Below are 5,640 nucleotides of genomic sequence, written 5' to 3' on the forward strand. Positions count from 1 at the left end.
ATGGGGTTATTTGATTTTCTGGACTCCACCTTCTTGAGTTCTTTATATATATTGGATATTAGTCCCTTATCTGATTTAGGATAGGTAAAGATTCTTTCCCAATCTGTTGGTGGTCTTTTTGTCTTATTGACGGTGTCTTTTGCCTCACAGAAGCTTGTGTATGTCAATACTTCTTTTATCTTTCTGCACTTATACTTTGATTCTTTTATGGTCAGAATAATATCAGTTTTTTAAAACTTGTTTTATGACTCAATCTGTGGTCTATCTTCATATCTTTTCTATGAATACTTCAAAGTAATATAGTTTTCTGTGGTTGGATGCATTGTTCTAAAAGGACTGATTAAATTCTGCCGGTTGATGGTGTTGAGTAGTTTTTCTATATTCTTGTTGACTTTCTGGCAGTTCTACCAATTGTTGAAGGAAGAATGTTGAAGTCTCTATCCATAATTGTAGACTTGACAGTTTATCCTTTCATCTTAGTTTTTGCTTTACCTGTTTTGTAGTTTGTATTTGGATATGTACACACTTAATTTTTTTTTCTGTCTACTTCCTATAGTGATATTTTTGTCATTTTTAATATCTTCAATCTGGGTTCATATTTTTAAGATAGATTTATTTTTTTATATATTTATTTATATGAGTACACCGTCAATTGTCTTCAGACACACACCAGAAGAGGGTATTGGATCCCATTATAGATAGTTGTGAGCCACCATGTAGTTACTGGGGATTGAACTCAGGACCTCTGGAAGAGCAGCCAGTGAGTGCTCTTAACCGCTGAGCTATCTCTCCAGCCCTCCTGGGTAAATTTTTATATTAACATAACCACTTTGGTTTCTTTTGAGTAATTTTTGTGTTTTATTCCTTTTTTAACTCAGTAAGTTTTTGTATACAATATGTAGAATATGAAATATTTTAAATTCTTTCTTTAAATCAGTTCATTGGTTTACTTAGAATATTTATATTTTCTAGCCCTTCAAAGATCAATTTAATACCTTTAGAATATAATTTCTAGATTTGTGCCAGGTTTATGTGACTGGTTTTTTTTGAGACAGGTTCCCACTCTGCACCTAGCTGCTTTGGATCTCTGTATAAATTTAGGCTGGCTTCCAATTCACAGAAACTTCCTGCCTTTACCTCTAGAGTTTTGGGATTAAAGGCATGTGTCACCACACTCAGTTTAAATGATATTTTAATGCATGGTGCAACTGAAAGCTTGCTTAGATGAAGAGTTAAAAGTCTCAGCACTAGTTTCTTCTCTTACCATATTCTGTGACCTTGTTCTAAAGATATTAGCCAAGTTCCATTAAAAAATTTTTCACTGAAGGCCAGGGAGATGACTCAGTTTTAAATGCCTGCCATGTAATCATGAGGTCTGAGTTTGGATTCCCAGTATTCATATAAAGATTAATGCTGTGGTATACATTAGTAACTTCAGAACTGAGGTGGAAAGGGGAGGAAGGAGATAGGCAGATACCTGGAGCTCATGGTATCTGTATTCCTGTGAATCTATATTCCTGTTTCAGTAATAGACACTATTAAAAAGAAACAAATACAGTGGAGGGCACTGGACAGATGGCCCAAAAGTCAAGAACTTACACATATAAGCACACATCCTACAAAGATCCTACTGGCTATCAAGTCTAAGGCTGGTTAATAGGCACAGAGATAAGATTTGGCACACTCTTTGCCTCCCAGGAATTTAAACTCGGCTGGGAGACATGGTCAGATAATCACATTACTATAGGGGTAAATATTAAAGCCAGAAGGTTAGTATTCAACCCAGGTTGGGAGTGGAAGCAAGTTAAGCAAGTCTTCTAACAAAATATAATTGTTGTACTTAAATCAAAAACAGTAGAAATAGACCAGGTAAAGAAAAGGGCAGAAGAAAATCAAGTACTTCTGAATTTTACTTTCCGTTTGTATTATTATTATTTTTTCATACTCCATATTTTATCCCCCTTCCCCCATAACTGTTCCACATACCATACTTCCCACCCCCCTGTCTCCAGGTGGATGTCCCCAACCCCACCCACCTGACCTCTAAACTCCCTGGGGCCTCCAATCTCTTGAGGGTTAGGTACATCATTTCTGAATGAACACAGACCTGGAATTCTTATACTGTATGTGTGTTGGGGGCCTCATATCACCTGGTGTATGATGTCTGTTTGGTGGTCCAGTGTTTGGGAGAAATTGGGCATCCAGATTAATTGAGACTGCTGGTCCTCCTACAGGGTCACCCTCCTTCTCAGCTTCTTTCAGCCTTCCCTAATTCAACAACAGGGCTCAGCTGCTTCTGTCCATTGGTTGGGTGCAAATATCTGCATCTGACTCTTTCAGCTACTTGTTGGGTCTTTCAGAGGGCAGTCATGATAGGTCTCTTTTTGTGAGCATTCCATAGCCTCAGTAACAGTGTCAGGCCTTGGGACCTCCCCTTGAGCTGGATCCCACTTTGGGCCTGTCACTGGACCTTCTTTTCCTCAGGCTCCTCTCCATTTCCATCCCTGTGATTCTTTCAGGCAGGAACAATTATGAGTCAGAGATGTGACTGTGGGATGGCAGCCCCATCCCTCACTTGATAGCCTATCTTCCTGCTGGAGGTGGGCTCTATAATTTCCCTCTCCTTACTCTCCAGCATTTCATTTAAGATGCCTCCTTTTGAGTATTGAGAGTGTCTCACCTCTCAGGTCTCTGGTGCATTCTGGAGGGTCTCTCCAACCTTCTATTTCTGGGGGTTGCCTGTTTACATTCTTTCTGCTGGCCCTCGGGACTTCAGTCCTTTTCCCTCACTCAATACCAGTTCCGGTTCCCCAATCTCCTCCACTCCCCCCATCCTGTCTACGTTCCCTCCCAATTCCCCCCTCCCTCCCCAGTAGTGGTTGCTTTCTTCTCTCTCCCAAGTGGGACTGAGTTGTCCTCACTTGGGCACTTCAGCTTGTTGACCTTTTCGAGTTCTGTGGACTGTATCTTGGGAATTCTATACTCTTTTTTTTTTTTTTTTGGCGGGGGAGGACTAATATCCACTTATTAGTGAGTACATACTATGCACGTCCTTTTGGGTCTGCTCACTTTACCTCACTTAGGATAATATTTTCTAGTTCCATCCATTTGCCTGCAAAACTCAGGATGTCCTCGTTCTTAATAGCTGCATAGTATTCCATTGTGTAAATGAACCACATTTTCTGTATCCATTCTTCTGTTGTGGGACATCTAGGTTGTTTCTAGCTTCTGGCTATCACAAATAAGGCCACTATGAACATAATAGAATATGTGCCCCTATGGCATGGTGGGTGGGGCATCTTATGTGTATCTTCTCAAGAGTTGTATAGCTGGGTTTTCAGGTAGATCTATTTCCAATTTTCTGAGGAACCTCCAGATTGATTTCCAGAGTGGTTGTACCAGTTTGCAATCCCACCAGCAATGGAGGAGTGTTCTCTTTCTCCACATCCTCTTCAGCATGTATTGTCACCTGAGGTTTTGATCTTAGCCATTCTGATTGGTATCAGGGTCATTTTGATTTGCATTTCTCTGATCACTAAGGACTTTGTACATTTCTTTAGGTGTTTCTGAGCCATTCTAGATTCCTCAGTTGTGAATTCTCGGTTTAGTTCTATATTCCATTTTTTATTGGGTTGTTTGGTTTTTTAGTGATTAACTTCTTGAGTTCTTTTTTATATTTTGAATATTCACACTCTATCAGATATGGGGTTAGAGAGGAATTTTTCCCAATCTGTAGGTTGCCAATTTGTTTTAATGACTATGTCTTTTGCCTTACAGAAGCTTTCCAGTTTCCTGAGGTCCCATTTATCAATTGTTGATCTTAGAGCATGAGCCATTAGAGTTCTGTTTAGGAAATTTCCCCCTGTGCCAATGAGTTCAAGGCTCTTTCCCACTTTCTCTTCTTTTTTTTTTTTTAGTTTGTTTGTTTTTGTTTTTTTTTTGTTGTTGTTGTTCTTGTTTTTTTCAAGACAGGATTTCTCTGTGTAGCCCTGGCTGTCCTGGAACTCACTTTGTAGACCAGGCTGGCCTGGAACTCAATCCGCCTGGCTCTGCCTCCCAAGTGCTGGGATTAAAGGCATGTGCCACCATTGCCCGGCTCCACTTTCTCTTTTATTAGATTCAGTGTATATGGTTTTATGCTGAGGTCCTTGATCCACTTGGACTTGAGCTTTGTACAAGGTGATAAATATGGGTCTATTTTCATTCTTCTACATACAGACAGCCAGTTAGACCAGCACCATTTATTGAAAATGCTTTCTTTTTTCCATTGTATATTTTTGGCATCTTTGTCAAAGATCAAGTGACCATAAGTGTGTGATCTTATTTCTGGGTCTTTAATTCTATTCCATTGATCAACGTGTCAAGACTTTTAAGGATAGATTAAATATATTTTGCCTTATGAGTTCCAGGACAGCCAGGGCTATACAGAGAAACCCTGTCACGAAAAACCAAAACAACAACAACAAAAAAGGCCTTTATGATCCCTTAAATCTTAGATTTTGCATTTCTGCAAAAACATTCCCATTCCAAATGGATGGACTTGAGATATAGCAAGGAAAGACTGGCCCAAAGCAAGGCTGGGTTTCACATCAAGACAACACCAACCTCTATGTCCAACATCTTGAACTTGTGATCATGTGGGCTCCAATGGACTTGGGCAACCCTGCCCCTCCATTTCTTCTGTCCATAGCACTTACAACTTATCAATTGGGATAGCTTCACTTTGTGTCTGTAGCTATTCTCAGTAGATGTCCTTTGCATCTCTAACATACCAAGGTCTGCATTGCAATTTGGGCCTCTGTCATAGTTTCTAAAGTGACTTCTCAGGGACTCCTTGATTGGAATCTGACCGTTCTGCATGCTACCCATCCTCAGCAGCTTTGAAAACCTCTATGACCACTTCATTCTTGCATTGTATGACTGCAAAAATCAGCATCATGTGGTTGATGCTGCCAAATTCCACAGCCAGATCAAGATGTAGTCTGGCCTTGATCTACAACACTAGATGGCTGCTGAAACTGGAAAACATTTTATAGAAAATTGTTTCTAAACTAAGAACCCACACCTCAGTGGCATTTTCTCTCTTTCAGTTGAATTTGCATTTCCACCATTGGAGCCTTTGGTGGTAATCTCATAGAGTTTCACCTTCAGGTTACCTTCAGGGGCTAGAGAGGTAGCTCAGCATTTACGAGCACTGTTTTCTCTAGAAGAGGGAGTAGTTCACTTCTTAGCACCCACATAATGATTTGTAACTGTCCATAACTCCAGTTCCAGGGGATCCATTGCTACCCTCTTCTGACCTTATGAACACCAGACATGCATATAGTGTGGTATGCACACATACACACACAAAATCAATCGTATGTATGTGTGTGTGTGTATGTATGTCATGCATGTCATTTTGGGACTGAATTACCTCAGGATGACATTCTCAAGATCCATCCACTTGCCTGCAAAATTCATGATGTCTTTGATTTTTTATAGCTAAATAGTATTCCATTGTGAAGATGTACCACGTTTTCTTTTTTAAAAAATATTTATTTATGGACCATCTAGAGACTGCCGTATCCAGGGATCCATCCCATAATCAGCTTCTAAACGCTGACACCATTGCATACACTAGCAAGATTTTGCTGAAAG

The 5,640-nt window shown here is 39.9% G+C and overlaps 1 protein-coding gene across 4 annotated transcripts in view; it reads left to right on the top strand.

The window, feature by feature from the left end:
* The window catches only part of Jade3 (jade family PHD finger 3), an 88,528-nt gene that overhangs the window by 10,830 nt on the left and 72,058 nt on the right, over positions 1–5,640 (top strand). The window lies entirely within an intron of this gene.

Source organism: Mus caroli, chromosome X (genome assembly GCF_900094665.2).
Source record: "Mus caroli chromosome X, CAROLI_EIJ_v1.1, whole genome shotgun sequence".
Lineage (NCBI taxonomy): Eukaryota > Metazoa > Chordata > Mammalia > Rodentia > Muridae > Mus > Mus caroli.